Source organism: Augochlora pura, chromosome 5 (assembly GCF_028453695.1).
Source record: "Augochlora pura isolate Apur16 chromosome 5, APUR_v2.2.1, whole genome shotgun sequence".
NCBI classification, from domain to species: Eukaryota; Metazoa; Arthropoda; class Insecta; order Hymenoptera; family Halictidae; genus Augochlora; species Augochlora pura.
In genome coordinates this window covers 18903926-18921433 of record NC_135776.1, presented here as the reverse complement: position 1 = coordinate 18921433, position 17508 = coordinate 18903926, and the positions used below count along the sequence as shown (strand labels likewise).

At 41.1% G+C, this 17508-nt stretch overlaps 1 long non-coding RNA gene across 3 annotated transcripts in view; it reads left to right on the top strand.

Annotated features, from left to right (window-relative positions):
* The window catches only part of LOC144470011 (uncharacterized), a 43424-nt gene extending 29406 nt beyond the window's left edge, over nucleotides 1-14018 (top strand). For all 3 annotated transcript variants that reach the window (XR_013494068.1, XR_013494069.1, XR_013494067.1), the window contains one exon: nucleotides 13162-14018. This is a non-coding gene — a long non-coding RNA (uncharacterized LOC144470011). The remainder of the gene's footprint in view (nucleotides 1-13161) is intronic.
* Nucleotides 14019-17508: the final 3490 nt, after the last annotated feature.

Sequence of the window (17508 nt, the reverse complement as noted above, 5' to 3'; positions counted from 1 at the left end):
TTCTTTTATTTTAGAATTAAATTTGTTTCTAAATAAAAGATATTTTGGAGAGATTTCTTAATTCAAGCTTATATTAGAATACAAAGGGTGATATGTCAATGTAAATTCAGTCTTATTATTATAAAACAACGGCTCAATTTCAGTGCTTGGTAGATTTAATGTTCAACCTATAAAAAAATCGAGAATGTCATTAATGTGTATTTTTAAATTCTTTGTTTGCTCTTTATTAATTTCTATATTGTCGCAAATAACAAAATGATTTGTCGGTATTTAACCATTTAAGTAAAAATTAAGTAAATTTAATTAAATTTTCCTTTTCCTTCTAAGAAATGATTACAGTAGAAAATGTGCTTATTATTGTTGTTTCCTGCTGCTAAAAGTTGAAAGTTAAATCTGCTATATTCAAAGCTACTAATGCATTTCCTGCATAATATATTCCCGTCGAAGATTATCGATGCATTAACATTATACGTACATTTCGTTACAAAAAAAAACTTCACCTTGCCCAACCTAATATATAACCTAACGATCAACAGGTGACAGTATCGATACGTAACCGCGGATTCGATTGCCGCGAAGAAGGCAGGTGAGCAGCCCCGTTTACGAGAAAACATTGTTAAAACGGCCCGACACAGAAAGCATCCTTTGTTCGCGTCACACTGGCTGAGAACGGTCGTACATTATGCCCGGTTTAAGCGTTTCGAGATTATTGGAAATAATCTGTACGTTCGGCCGCGCATCGGCCGTGTTGGGGTCCCTTCTCTTCGATTACGCGGCGCGCGCGCTTATCGCCTGGCTCTTTGTTTTTCCTCCGGTGCTTTCGAGAACGGTGCGCGGCCTTGTCTTTTTTAAAATTTCTCGATCCTTGGCGCGCTGGGAAAGAAAAAAAAAATATCAATATTACAACCAAAATGGTGGTACCCAGCGACATCAAAGTCGCGCTCGCGCGTACCATTTCCATGGATGACGGAGAATATTGCCTGGCACACGGTCAGATGTTAAAAACAAAATGTTCGCCGGACGACACTAAAGAATACGCTATACGTTGCAAAAATTACACGAATGTTTACATAACTGTGTACACTTTATATAACTTATCGAAGAGTTTTACTTTCGTTGCGATTCGCGTATTGGTGTCTGTTTTTATAGGTCAGTGATTTTCAACCATTTTTATCTCGCGGCGCAGTGAAATTCGTTAACATATCTTGCAGTATCTAGGTCGGTTAATAAAAAAAAATTTCATTTAACTTATTACGTCGTAGTTTGTTGCAAGGTAATTTTCATTAGTGTGTCATCGTGTTACGGTTTAATAAAATTATCTTATTTTTCGCCAATTTTCTTTGTAAATTGTTTGTCAATTTTATCGTAGCCTTGACATAGCCTTGCAAATTGTTTGTTTACCAATGCGTCACAGCATAATGGTTAAATGTCGACGTTATTGCTGTTAATGGGCTTAAATAACTATTGTTATGTGACTGTATTAGGATGGGTTTAGAAAGTTATAGATTATTACCTCTAATATGTTTATATTATTTCAAATATGTTTAATACACTTGATTTCACAGTTAGTGAAATTTTTGGGTGAACTGTAATGAATTTTTTAAATTAAATCAGAAAACTTATACTTCCCTAAGAATTGATTTAAAATATTCTCTTTCTTCGTGATTGTTATTTAGATCTAGAAGTATTGAATAATATACGTTTATGAAATAAAAATGGATCTAAAATAATTTGCAGAATTGTTTAATTCTGGTGACAATTACAATTACATTCGCAAACTAAGATAACCTCTAAAATTCTATTTCGAGCCGCCAAACAAAATTCATCGAGCTGAGAGCGGTTTACAATCGCGATCGATGCCCGCGCGCATCATGAAATCCTATCAACTGAATCGACAAACTCTGTCGAAGTCGCAGAAACCGAAACCGACCTGCACAATAAACAGACGCGTTCATCCCGCGTCCAATAATCTCCAAATCATTATCTTAACACGCGGGACGCATACGCGCGCGAGCGCGCGCGCGTTACGCAACACACAACCTTTACATAATACGCGTTACGTTAGACTCTGTTTAGTTGTTCTAACTGCGATTAATCTGTTTTTTACGAATCATCGATGTGTTTCCTTCTTGCACGCGCCGCGCAGTAGCTGTTCAGCGCGCCGCCGGCTCGGTCTTGACATCTAATCGTCGTGACACGACTAAAGTAGTCGGAATTATATTTTGCGTTTTCAGAGGTTGCGTGTACATTATATAATATAATGAATTGTAATTGAATTAGAGGCACGAATTGCTGTACGCGTCATAATGTCGCGGCAAAGTTTGAGCAAATCAAAAGACTAGTATTTTATTAGAAAATTAATTTTATCGAATATAATAATAAGAATTGCTGATCAGTAAAATTGACCAAATTGTAATTTAAAGCACACGAAAAATTCTTGGCCATTACCAAACAATTCTTTAAACAATTCTTTAAATTAAAACGTTCTCTTAATTCGAAGATATGAGAAAAATATTATTTATATTATTTTTATTAGATAAAAGAGATTATTAAAAATAAAAAGAATAAAAATCCCTGACGACTGGTAACAATTTGCAAGTTACCAAAATTTGCATTTCAACATTTTATTCATTATTGAGATAAATGTATTACATTATACTACCGTAAGCTTCAATATTATTATATAACTTCTTAAATATTAAAACTCTTTCGTAATTAATAAAATAAATAAAATAAAAATAGAAACGAAAAATTAACGTTAAATTGAATTTTTACGACCGAATAACCGGACGGTAAAGTGTTAATATTATTGTCGAACAGCAACAAATTTTATTATTATTACATTTATTATATATATTATATTATTTTTATTATATAATTATTTTTGGAAAATGAAAGAAAATATAAAAACGCTCGGAACTTATTCCTCAAGCCAATAGACGCGCAGCTCCTCGTCACATACTCGAATCCCATCCCTAGCAGAGAACCGCTCCGGCCGGTGTGACCGTGTATGAATAATGCTCCGCGTAGAAACATCGGTTCTCACGGGGTACAGGCGTGTTTGCACGGCCCTGACGTTCATGCGCGTTCCTCCGTCGCGTCGCGTCGCGTCGCCGTGGCTATCGTCGCGATTCCGCTCGAAACCTTCGACGATATTCCGCTCCGATCCGCTCGCGCGTACGCGCGCAGGTCTGTCGCCGATGCGTGCGGACCTTATTCACGCGTCACCGTGCCCCCCCCCCCCCCCGAACCACCGCGACTTTCACTTTGTTTCCTGCCGAAGGCGCGCCTAATATTCGATTGTTTCGCGCGTTTTCTCGTCAGCGTTGATTGCCTCCAGCCTGCGCGGACGGCTCTTCCGAACCACGTCGAAAAGATGCGCTCGTGTCATCGCTGTAATTATAAGTGTTCGCGGACCAAAAATTCGGTTCTTCAAACTTTTAACCCTTTGCCCTCGAAGACATTTTAATTGCAAATCTAGAATCATTTTTCTGGCTTCTAGTGTCTTCATTTTATGTAACAATATTTATTTTATGTATTTGAAATTGTGTCTTGTGACTCGTATAACAGTTACACTTTTAACAATTTTTAAATCAGTAAAACAGTGAAAATTTATCTAAAAATTAAAACAGCAAAATGTTTTAAATTTATCTAAAAATTAAAGCAGTAAAACGTCTTAAATTCGTATAAAAATTGAAACAGTAAAATGGTTTAAATTTACGTAAAAATTAAACCAATAAAAGGGATAAATAAATGGTGGCTGAGAGTAGACAAACGACCGTGAAAGGGTTAAAACCATGATCGGTAACAAGAATCGTTTCCGTGAATGATATCCGTCGTTTCGCTCTAAAAAGAAATCTTTCCATTCCATTGGCACATGCTTTACAGCGTATCCGCCCACGCAGGCCGGGCTCCCTTCGCGCAGCGTAGCGCGCGGTTAAGTAGCCCGAGAGCCGGGCGCGCTCTCCGCGGCACTACGCATCGAGATTCTTCCTGGTATGCGCATCGGTGCCTCACGTGAACGCATGCATCATTCGCTCGTAAAGACATCTGCGCCGAGCAGCGCGTACAACGTGCCCGTGTGCGCCGCGCAACTTCGGAACGCGTATGCACGCGCAACTCGGGACGTATATGCAGGCGCGCACTTGCGCGGAACGCGCGGCGCGCGTTTCCTCTTCTCTCCCGTTTGTTTCTTTCCCGGGGACCGAGAGAGCTCTACGGCCAAGCTATCGGCGACGCGCCGGCCTGATAACGAGCAGCGACAGAGATAAGGTACAACAGTGGTGTTCCAACGCTCGGTCCCTTGAATCAAGCACTCGCGTTCTGGGTCGAGTTAATATTAGGTCCGACGAAAGTTCGGGCGAAAGAATCGCCTTTCTGTTTTCACTCGTTGACGCACTAAATTCCCACAGGGTAGGAGACAATCGTAACGAATCGGTTCGACTCGTTTATTAACCCTTTGCAGTCGAAGTCATTTTAACTGGAAATCCAAAATATTTCTTCAGACTTACAGTATATTTCCATTTCATATAACCTGAAGCATTTTACACATTACAAAATTGAATTTTATGACTCATGTATCAGGTTATGTCAGGTTATGTCTTACCAATTTTTTAAGTATTAGTAAATTTGATGAAGATTATTTTAAAACGTGGCATAATAATTTTTATAGACGCCCATTAAAATTGTTACAGCGCGTTTCAAAATAATTTTTATATCATATGATTTATTTTTATATCATATTAGACGTCAAAAATTATTAACAGTATAAATGTTGCTGCGTGAGTTACAAGATATGCCTAAAATACATTGAACTTTCCTAATCTTGATACAGGTTTTAATAATAAAAATTATCCACTTTAGTTGCACGAAACATGTATATTCTCGTTTAATAATTTTAATAATATCATTGAACATTTTTAACCTTGATACAGGTTTTACTTGATTTACTTATTTGAATATATAATAAATCAAATAAAACTTGATTTGCTTAATCGATATTAGAAGAACTTAGTGAAAGATTTGAATACGAAATATAAAAATGATCTACTTAAATTGTAAGAAACATGTAAGCTCTCGTTTAATATTTTATATATTATAATAATATTGCAATTGTAATAAGATCATTGAACTTTTCTAATTTTGATGTAGTTATTACTTGACTTATTTATTTTTGTCGGAGATGCATAAAAATCGCAATCTAGCGATTTATTGTCAAGGCATTTATTGTCAGAGATCACTGGTTAAAAAAGTGTTTGAATTTTACAGTATTTTTTGGATTCCACTATTTTTTATGCCTATGTCTTGTTCATATTTTTAAGCACCAACTTTAGATAAGCGAGTGCTAACACTGTGCACTGCTAGAATGCAAATATTTTTCTAAACCAATAATTTTTCGCAATAAATGACTTGGCACTTTCGTGAAGAGAATGATAAGCTGAATCGAGTGGTACAATAAAAAGTACATTATTCCGTTGAAAAACTAAAGCCGACCTTCGTGACGTTCACGTCGCGTTCGCTTAAAAAGAATCTTATTGATATCGTACAATATATTTTCGAGTAGCCGATGCGATCTTCGAATCTCATTGCACTTGAACGTTACTGGACATATTTGGCAAGGGTCATTTATTAAAGTTATTTACGAAAGGCTACATTGTGCAAAAGTGAACGGGAATACGTTGAAAACGCATAAAAACAGCTGTAATAAAATTGCATGCAAATTATATGGTGGCGATATTCGAAGACAAAAAAACGTTGAGTTATGGTCTGTCTTTATATGGCGACCAGCTTGATTTTAGCGACATTTGTTACATTATTCTAGTCGGTAATTTTGTTATTTTCGCAATTAATACGAGACATTTATTTTTCAATTATGCAAACGTAACAAAATATGTACGCAATAAATATTTAAACATCAAAATTGAGTGATTTTATGGGATATCTTTCATAATTCAACGCAATATTAATCCTTTGCACTCTGAGACGCCACTAACATTATTCCGACACCTAAAATCATGTTTATAGCAACAAAGTTTAATTTTAGAAAAATTGTTAAACATGAAATTTAAAATGGAAATACTGTGCAGCAAAAAAAATTATTTCAGACTTACAGTTAAAATGGCTTCGAGTGCAAAGGGTTAACAGTTCGCTCACCACTTTTTAACGACTAAACTGCTTTCTTTTAAATAATAATTACAAAAAAAATATTTTATATTATATTAACCTAAATAGTTAGATAAAGAACAGCAACTTTCGAGCAATTCCTTAAGAAATTCTCAGCCTTTTATTTCCAATATTAAGAAAAGCATTAGAAATCCGTCGATAATCTGACATAACCTATATTAATCTAAATAGTTAGATACATTACAGTAACTTTCGTACAATTCCTTAAGAAATTCTCAGCCTTTTATTTCCAATTTTTGAGAGAACCATCAGAAATCCGCCGATCACCTGACATAACCTAACATTGTATATTATATTAATCTATATAGTTAGATACATTACAGTAACTTTCGTACAATTCCTTAAGAAATTCTCAGTCTTCCATTTCCAATTTTGAAAAAACCATTAGAAATCCGCCGACGAATAAAAATTGTTAAAAATCGCGTGTTTGTGTTTCAATCGCGAAAGGTTCGTCTAACCAGACAAGTAAAATCGCGAATAAACCCGCGCAGCGACGAAGAGAGATAGGAATCGACCCGGTATCAGTAATCGCGAGACGTTCGGCGAATAATTGAGAAATTCAGGTTCCCGTTCCTCGTATTCTCGCCGCAGCAGGAAACGGCAGAGAGCGAGAGAAAGAGAGAGAGAGAAAGAGAGAGAGCGAGCGAGAGAAAGAGAAAGAGAGGAGGTCGTTCAGGATCGAACGTCAGGAGCCCGGCGAGGTCACTGAATAGCTTAAAGGTCGACCGCCTATATCCACCGAGCGAACAATATCCCGTGGGAATCCTTTTCCTGATTGAAGGAGGGCGCGCGATAGCTGTTGTGTTGCCGCGGCGCGCTGCCGGCACCGCACAACAGAAACGCCGCGCGTACACGCTTTTTTTCTCCCCGCAGTCGCGCAACTCTTCGAAATCTTCCTGGGAAAGATGGCGGCGCGACGGGGGTAGAGGGGGAGGGGAGGGCGGTGAGCCGCCGCGGCGACCGTAATCCTTCGATGGAAAACCATTCGAAGGCTCGGAACGTGCAAACGAACGTTCCATCGATTAACGAAGACGGAGGCCTCTCCGCGCTGGAAGGCCGACTTCGCGAAGTTTATCGGTGCCGTCTTTATCGATGACATCCACGCGATCTTCGGACGCGACGATCTCAATGTGTTCGGGCACAGGGTTCATCTACGCGGGCGACACTTGCTTTTTCCTTGCGCACGACAAATCACCGGGCGAGATACTGCGTCGGATTGTTGATACATGTGCATAAATATCGCTATTTTGCCGTGCTGCTGTTGCGAGCTGATTAACACACGTGGCTCTTTTTATACCTTGGCGTACACTCCTGCACAGAAGTAGACGGGTGCGCGACTGTTTAACTACGCGTTGTGCTATCGTTATTTATTGCGACTGTTGGGAGAGGTTCGGCAAATAATTGCCTTTGTTAACGCGTCGCTTTCAACGCAATAAAATCGGGGAAAGATCGTCGGAGAAGAGATGAACGCGGTTAGAGGATAGCCTTAATCTAACACGATCGACGTGGCAATCTATGCGTTACTAGTTGTGATGTAATAATATTTTCAGCTGCTCGGTTTTGCCATAGGCACGTGAAATTCGCTGTCTTATCGGCGTGTTCCTGATAAACGCGCGAACGCGTAATCTGTCGCGATTATCTCCTCGAAGTCTTCCAATTCGAAAATATCAATGCCAGCGTACCTTATTTATTTATTTCAAATTCCAGTAGAAATGTCTGAATGGATGAATAGAAAAGGCTGAATGGATGAAGAACAATTAATTTAATTTTCATCGTATCTTCGATTAATATATCTAAGTTATCAGCTTTCATCTCGCATTATACCTAAAGAGGAAGTTCATAAATATGTAACAAATTGAGAAAAAAGCGTATACACCAGAAAAACCTTAAAACTTACTATTAAATGCATTTTCTCGTGCAACATGTTGTTAATAAGGTTTTTATAATCTTTTTAAGTATTCAAGCTGGGATCTAGAGTTCGTTTGGATCTAAAAAGGAACTACAGATAGTAATTATAAACCTGTTAAGTATGTTTGACGATTATATCTGTCATGGGGCGGTGACAGAATTTCATATCACGACGATTATATCCGTCGTGCGTAAAATTATTGATACGATTTGTTATTTAAATTGTAATTCTAGCAAAAACCAAAATATCGTAAATTTTAATACGTTTAAAATGTTTAGAGGTTAACACGAAATGAAACAAACAAATGAAAATTATAAATAATTTGAGTTGGATTCATACAGTGGTGGGCGCTTTGCAAAGAGATCGCCACAGTTAACCCTTTGCGCTCGAAGCCATTTCGACTGAAAATCTCTGAAAAGTAATTTCTATGGGTTATATTATTTCCTTTTTATATAACAATTCTAATATGCAACAATTGTCCATATGTAATTGATTTTTGTCATTCGCGTCAACGTAGCATAACCTTAAAAATATTCAAAATGCAAACTTTGTTAGTATAGAAATTATTTTGCAAATTTTATGGTGTCACACGAGTGCAAAGGGTTAACTGGTTAATACAATCCTGAATTATTGTCAAAACTAAAATCAATTCGGGAAATAACGCTATCGTTAACTCCACAATCTACAAAGGGTTTATTTAGTACATTCACATGCACAGCGAATGCGTAAAAACCACAGACTAACGCGATCATTCGTTTGACCTCCGAGCCCTATTCCCGGAAGCAAATGAAACGCCCACCAAAAAGGAGACACTATCGTCGAGCATGATCGAGATCACCGGCGTAGATCTTCAGCGACACTGTCTGCACCGAGGCGAATGGAATTTCAGGATAAAAATCATATTTAGACCATGATGTTTCAACAAATTGAAACAGTTCAAGTACAATTATCATAGTTGTAGAAAAAAATATCGCCAATATAAAAATTATTTTCCTGAAAACATAAATAATAATATTATAAAATAATAAGAATCTGCATTAGTAACGTACAATAGTTTTGATCTTCAGAAAAATCAATTTTTAAATGTTAGAAGATAATTATGAAAAGACAATTTACTTTATTTGATTTTCTTGAATTAGAAAGTCTTGAGAGCATGCGTAGAAAATGGAATTTAGTTGTACATTTAAGATTGCTCTTACTTAATTTAGTGATATATATATATAGGTGTAATTGTTAAACGGTAAAATAGTTTACAAGAACATAAATGTAGAAATTTTAAACATCGAATAATCTTTCGCCGCCACTTAATTTGTATATTCGCTAAAATTTCAATGCTCGCTAAAAAATTGTTACTATAATATTATATACCATTATCCCTAATCCTAATAGCAAATATTAACCCTTCGAACAACGATTTATTGAACAAATACGCTGACTAGTACTATTTAGAAGACATCTTTTCTTTCCTTTACTTTCATTCTTCAATTTTCAAATAGAAAAATCAAATTCTATTACAATTTAAAAGAAATAAATATCAGTAACATTTACGAGCCTCCCTCATTATTATTCCATATATAAAAGACGAATAGCTCCATCATTACTCACTGTTAAATTCCCCACACTAAAAGAAACATTTCCTTCCCCCTACGCGAATATCGAAAGCCGATCAAAACGCGCTTACGTCGAATGAAACATGACCGCGCGCGGCGATATTAACGACAATAAAATAGCTCCTCCTCTCCCAATTCTCTAAGCAAAGACAACAGAGATCCGCGGACGCCCCGAAAAAAAATCGGTTTAGCGGCCGATAGTTCGCAGCTCGATTAGCGTTCCGACGCGGCGGCGTCGGCGGTGGCGGCGATGATGTCTCTAGAAGCGAGAGCCGATAGAAGGTGCTTTCGAGGTCGCTGTCCACCCTGAGGTCACCCTCCTGTACCGACCGAACAATATCCGATGGGAACCCTTTGGTCGCGAGCGAGAAGCGGAGAAACGGAGAACGCGCGCCGTGGAAGAGAGAAAAGCTGTTTGGGACGAGGCGGCAGAGGAGGACGAGGCGGCAGAGGAGGATGGAGTCGGTAGAGGAGGACGAGGCGGTAGAGGAGGACGAGGAGAAGAAGGAGGAGGAGGAGTCCGAGACGGCGAAAAAGAGACGAACGGAAGGGAGAGGAAGGGAACGGGAAGAAGCGAGACGGACGGAGAGCGAAGGAGCCGCGCTAGCTGTTCACATTACCTTACTTACTATACGGGGTCAATGCCACCGCGTCCGTCCCGCGGCCCCACTTCACTTCACTTGGCTTCACTTGGCTCTCTCCCCCTTCGTTCCGTTTCTCTCTCTCTCCCCCCTTCGTTCCATTTCTCTCTCGCCAACCCGTCGAGCCCTCTCACTCCTCCCTTCGTTTCTCTCGCTCCCACCGCTGAATCTCTCGCCGCGTTCCTCCCGAGGCCTTCCTACCCCTCGCTCGCCCGTTCGAGAACCATCCCGTGTTCCTTCCTCTTCCTTCTCATCCACGCCCGATCCTTAACGCGTCTCTCCTTCTCCGGCGTCGGTATAACCCACCTCCTCATTCTCGTTTCTCCTCCTCGACCGTCGCCCACCCTCGCATCCATTCCCCTCGGCTCCTCCGCGACCACCCCCACCGAACATTCTCATCGACCGTCCGTGTATAAGAGCACAGAGAGTGGCTCTCCTCGGGTATCGTCTCCCGTCGACGTGTCCCCTCCCCCCCTTACTTTTCTTCTTCTTCTTCTTCTTCTTCTCCTCTTCACTTTCTTTCCACCGTCTTTTATTCTTTCCCTGCTCGCTCTTTTTCTATTGCTATCTCTCTCTCTCTCGCCTCTTCCACCAGCTCTCTCTCCCTCTCTTTCTTTCTTTCTCTTTCGTTCTCTGTCTTTCTCTCTTTCCATCTTTTTCTTGTTCCGTCTCTTTCTGTCTCTCTCTCTCTTTCTCTCGTTTAGTCTTGTAAGAGTACCCACAGCTCCTCGGTCTTGCTCCTCTCCTTCCTGTTCGTCGATTTCTTCGTCCTCCGCGATCTCCGCGCCGCCCCTCCGCAGCCCAACGTCGCTCGGCTAGTATAAACTATTCCAAAAATTCGTACTGTTATTATTATCACTTAACCATTCCCAGCAGGCCGGTCGCGGGGCACAATGCGAGACTTTGTGCACGGTCGATCCAGGAGCGCGTCCACGAATCCCCCGCTACCCGAGGCCGAGAGGTGTCTCCGCCGTCTTTTTGGTGGTCTCTCTCTCTCTCTCTCTATCTCTATCTCTTACTCGCTCAAGTCTCGAATCGATTTTACGAGAGTTCCTACACTTCTTCGTCTTCATCTTCTGCTGCAACCTTCCTCGCTTTTTATGTTTTCCTTTCTCTTCTTTTTTTCTCGATCTTTTTCCCTCCGCTCTCTCCTCTCCACCCTCTCCTCTCCGTCCTCTTCTCTCTGTCCTCTTCTCTCCGTCAGCAACCACCCTGCCGCGGACCTTTCCCAGAGTCTTGTCGTCGTCCTGTGTGTCCTCTTTCCCGCGTTTGTCCCCCGTATTCTTTTATTCCAGGATCGAGGGCGAGAAAGGATGAATGATCGTTAGGGAGGATGGAACCCGCGGGCTTTAAGCCTCGTTCCGCAGGGATTGAAAGAAGGTATACGAGATCACCGGGCGCCCGAAGAAGCTTCTTCTTCTCTGCTTTGATGCCGCGAAGCGGTGTAACGGTGTCGAAGCGACGCGTCGCGCGGATCGGAAATGTTAATCGATGCGTAGGGTCGTCGGTGATGGAATTTGAATCGTTTGATGAAGTCTGAGACAGGTCTCAGTGAAATGGCAGCTTCCGGTGATTTTAATAGGACAAAGTTGAATCTATAGTTGCGTTTTTACTTTTTCTTTTAGTTTTTATGAGTATGACTGCGATGTGGTGCAAAGTAACAATAGGCAAGAATTTTTAGCTATTTAAAATTAATATGTTGATATTTTGACCACTGGCTCATTTATTCTTGTACGATATAGTTTAGTCTTGTGCAATATATTTTGTAAAGTCAAGTCTTGTACAATATATTTTGTCAAGTCAAGCCTTGTACAATATATTTTGCCAAGTCTTGTACAATAAAATTTTGACAAACAAAGTCCACTATTTTCTTAATCTTAGCGAAGACCTATGCAAAAATAAGAACTCTTTCATCAACCTCACAACCCAATTTTTATCGTTTAAAGATCGGTCCACGTGTCACCGGATTTATCAACCATCGTGTCATTCGTAATTTATGAGAACCGTTCGCGGCACTCACAAATGGTGTAATGAAATTATCTGGTAACACGATTCAGGTAAATACCGTGCCCTTTTATGTGGCTGACGTTAATGGCGCCGAGATGAAGCAAATTTTGCGATCTCTGCCGCTTGTGGGTGGCTGGTTCGTTTCGTTCCACGAATCTACGTCACAGTTCATTCACTACCGCGCTATTAACGCTCAAAGTACGCACTCCTCTAATTTTACACCCATCTCACCTATCAAGATCCCGCGGTTTACCCATTCGCATAGATTCATCGCGTATACCGCCCGGTGAGGACGTCGAAAAATCCACCGTTGTAACAACGAATTAGGTTAGGTGAAAAAATTCCTGCTTGATTTATCGTACAATTTTTATATGACAAATCGAGCAAGAAATTTGTATGTCCTGTTAATATTTCATATATTGAAATTTAATGCATTGTTATATTTCAGTAATTCGATTAAATTAATATGAATAGAAATAATCAAGTTAGTTGTTCCTATTCAGGTTATGTCAGGTTATGTAACCTATTCAGGTTTATACTTTGATAGATATGATCTATGATGCGATTCAGTGATCACATTGACTTAAAAGTCCATTTTTGTTCATTAGCCTACGAACAATTAGAAAGAATAAACTGTACCTTTCGAAGTAAACCGAGAACTTCTTCGACACACACCAAAATCGTTCACTCGCTGTATATCATACATTCGCTATATTTCCTGCATTCGCTAGATTCCCTACATTCGCTATATTTCATACAATCGCCAGTGCCACGAAGTCCTCAGTCTAATGATAAATATTCGCTCGAACAGGTCTTACATGCACGAGTGTCCGTAACCTTCTGCGATGGAAATGCAACGTGACCAATGTCAAGGCAGCGCCAACAACGGTAGCCAGCCGCGGCGTTTGTACTTGCTACAACAAATCTCCTCGCATGCCCGCGAGTAGAGAGAACTCTCCTTCGTCCCGGCGACACTGACGACAACAAGTCGTCGAACAAAAGGCTCCTTAATATCACGCGAATTTCTCGCATTTACAGGAACGCCGACGCGATCCCGTCGAAAACAGCTACGCGGCGAGCAACACAGGACGGGTCGTCGTCACGTTCCGCGACACGTGCACCGGAAATATTGTGATATTATTAGCTTCACTTCGGTTTATACAAATTCGTATACTTTAGCGTGCTCCTGTCAACAGTATAGTACGTTACCGATTGGCCGGAACAGTAAACTTCGCTCGTCGACGATTATAGTTTTGTTATTTGGATTCCGAGATTAACCGCTTAGCTGAGTGGATATATTTTAAAGACAAATTTTGTTAATCGTTTTGTCGTACTCGGTGTAGTTTTTCTGAAAATTGTTCTGGGATTAAAATTAGTAAATTAATATAATTACATCTTAACTACGAGTATAACCTGTACTTCTTAAAAAACTTGTGAATACATATTAATAAGGTTATGTTTATTTAAAACGGAAGGGTATCGATTGTATATAGAGGCAGGGAAGCCTTTAACGCATAATTTATCAATCAAGTTAAATCTATCCAAATCAAATAGAGTATCAAATAATGTAATTAACGTCTTGATCTGAGTAACCGCATTGACATTCGTAGCTGGAAACTAGGTTAATTCTGAAAAGAGATGGCGAGAGCTGATAGCGATTGGCACATAGTCTACTGATAAGTCGAACAATATGTCTCTCTGTGGCGGCTCAACCGAAAACCATCGAGTGGAATTGTAATTATAAAATACAAAATATAAACGAAATTCGAATCGTTTGAAAGATGTTATTCGGCTTCGTAAACTTTTTCTACTGATTGCAAATTTTAGTTAATATTGTCGTCGTGGAGAGACAGTAGTCCTTGTCATTTCAAGCAACTTTTTCCTTTGCAACAATTTTCTTCGAGGCATCGTTAACGAGTTATTAACGAAAAACGTTGACCAATGAGAAGCGAACTTCCTCTTGCGTCAGCAGTAGTCACGTCTCATTGGCCAACGTCTTTTTATTAATAACTCGTTAACGATTCCTCGCAGAAAATTGTTGTAAAGGAAAAAGTTGCTCGAAGTGGCCTCAGGCATCTTCCATTTCCGGTTTTGTTAAACATTTCTAGGACACCCTGTATACTGAAGTATGATCTTCGATATACCACGATTGAATCATCTGTTGGTTTGTCATCCGCTGATAAAACTTTCACGGTTTTCGGATCTTGATTCGGATCTACGCCGCTCGCATGTTGCTCTTTCATTTCCCTTTTCTGTTTGTTTTTTAAGTATGCATTTACGCGATATCGGGCTCGTTGTTTCTTCTCATCGAATCCATTCGTTTAATTATTATTTGCGAATGTGAAACCTGTGGCGTGTACACGTTACTGTACAGTGAATTTACATGTACGACGCGAATTGCATTACTAATTTAATGTTAATTCCGTTAATGTGTTTGTACAAGCTGTAACTACGAACAATGGGATATTTACAAAAATATCATAGTTAATATAATGTAGCAAATAGTCAATTTTCCCTTATGCAAGGAAGGTATTTTGTCTTATTTTAATTATTTCTATTTGGAAATTCAATAATAAATTCAAGAAAAGGCAAGTGTATGTACAATATACATTTTGGGTTCAGAATCGCGTAAAAAATGTTCCCCGCGGTTTTTTATTAATTTATTGTACACGGTTAAAAAGTAGACACTTTTAGCTTTAATTTAAGCTAGACGGCATTAAAAAATCGTCACGAGAACATAACTAAAAATTTTGTCAAAGTTTCCCTTTAGTCGAAGCCACTCGCCCTGAAGGATAGAAATGGATTCAGAAACTTGTACAAATGTTTCAAATTTTGTATAATTTATTTTATGTTATAAAATTGGACACTTTCAGCACTGAAAACTATACATTTTCTCATACTGCCACCTTCGCAGCTCGGTGCGATACGCCTTCAAAATTCGCGATCATTATTAACATACTTTCTGACGCGACTGTATGCGCGAAACGAGCAAATAAAACCGCGGACGGTTGCAGAACGTTCTCCGTGTCGACGGGTTAGGTGATAGATCGCCGGTGGATCATCGATCGTGCTACTAGCGCGATGATCTCGCGGCTGACGGACACCGGCGAGAGAGACGGCCGAACCGGCGCGGCGCGGCGCGCAACGGTCGTCGAAAATCCGTGGAGACGCGGCTTGTTCCAGGAAGTAGGAGCCACGGGGATCATCGACCCTTCACGGCTATTTCAGTTATTTTGCAGCATGCAGCTATTTTAAATACATATTGTCGAGTAGAGGCGTACGAGCATGAACCATACGGAGGTAAGGACGTCGGAAGATAGACGGAGCCGGTCGCCGCTGCGCTCCGTGGCGAGGAAGAGAGAACAGAAGCGCGAGACGGCGAGAGCAAAAGCAAACAAGAACGAGCTAGAAGAAAAGAGAGAGAGAGAAAGAGAGAGAGAGGGCGGCGAAGGGAACGAGGAAACGGAGGAGTATACCAGACGGATCGAGAATGAGGGAAACGAGGAAAGGGTGAAAGAAGGAGAGCGAGACGAGTGGCCGGGCGCGAGAGAGAGACGCGGATAGAGGAAGAGGACGGAAGAGGATGAGATGACGACTCTCTAGAGAGGGCGAGAGGGATAGAAACAGCGAGGGAAGCTGCAGAGAGAGGCCGGAGGGGTTGGTATTTATAGCCAGCCCCGTCGACGTCGTCGTCGTCGGCGTCGTCGCCGTTGTCGTCGTCGTCGTCGACAGTCTTGACTCCTTGGTGAAATTTCAGGGAGGGGTGCACCCTCTCTCTATCCCCCCCCCCTCCCTCCCTCCCTCCCTCCCTCCTCGATCTTCTCTCGCGCCCTCTTCCGCCCCCCCACCGCCGGCTCCCAGTCACTCTGTTAAAGGAATTTCCTATGATTAGAATGAGTATTTCTATACGCCGCCCTGAACTCCGCTTATGTGTGTCTTAAGACCAGAATAATCTACCGACGAGTCTGGGACGCGGCGATAGGTTCCTCGCGGCGCGGACCAACTCCGACGCTGATCTATTCGAATCATCGATCGGTGCGATCGTTACGACGTTTCCAGAACGTACGTTTATAGTAGTAGTAGTAGTATATAGATCACAAGTATATAGCAGGGAGCGAGAGAGTCTTGCCCGTCCTTCGAGTCCAGGTTGCTATAGTTCTTCGAAGGTTGCTATAGTACTGCGAAGGTTGCTATATTTCTTTGAAGGTTGCTATACTTCTTCGAAGATTGCTATATTTCTTCGAAGAAATAAAATTAACTATATGGATGTAGTATTAATAGTAAGTTGTGAAGCATAAAATTTTAACTGTTATATAGTTAACTATTGTATAGTTGAGGGTAGTAAAACTTGCAATGTTCCAATGTTATTGCAAAGAACTATTAAAAGTAATAGAAATCGTCAGGGTTACAAAGTAGGTTAAATATTATGAAATCAAACTCTAAAACAAAAGGAAGGAATATATTAACCTAGGCAGCTTTATTGATATTACCGTCACCAAAATATTCAACCCTCTCTCCCAAACTAAAAGCAACTAAAATAAAATAGACCGGCAAAGGTTTAAGCATCGAGTACAAACATCCGACGCGAACAAATTAGAGGTTAGGTCGCCGCAGCAACGAAAAGTGAACGAATCGGTGACCGATGGTTCGCGGCGTGCACCGCGCGTCGGAGAAAAACCGTGGATCAAACGGATTCCCCGGGAAAGGGTAAGGAGCGCGCGTGATGGTCGCGCGCGCGCGCGCGCGCGGACCGCGCGACAAGGCACACGAGCGAGAAGCTGAAGAAGTGCCGGGTCGGACGTCCAGCAATTTATAAAGCGGGGAATGGCTCGCGTGTTGGCCGGCGCGCACCGGCACACCGCGTCAGAACCTGACGAACGCATACCGCGCAGCGCGGGACCGTACGAGTTAGCATAATTGACTGCGTACGTTAATCGGACGGTCACGGAAGAATGCCCCCGCGAACGTTTCGACGCACACGAGAGGAGAAGCCCGCCGGTTGCAGCGCCGCCGGTCCGCCGCTTCATGGAAGACGGTATTATTTTCAAGCACTCCGAAGTGGATCGGTTTTAAAGAAAAGCGGAGAACGGACCGGCAGCCAAACTAACAAGCCCGGCGGGGGGGGGGGGGGGGGGGGAATGCGCGCAGCGGACGACGA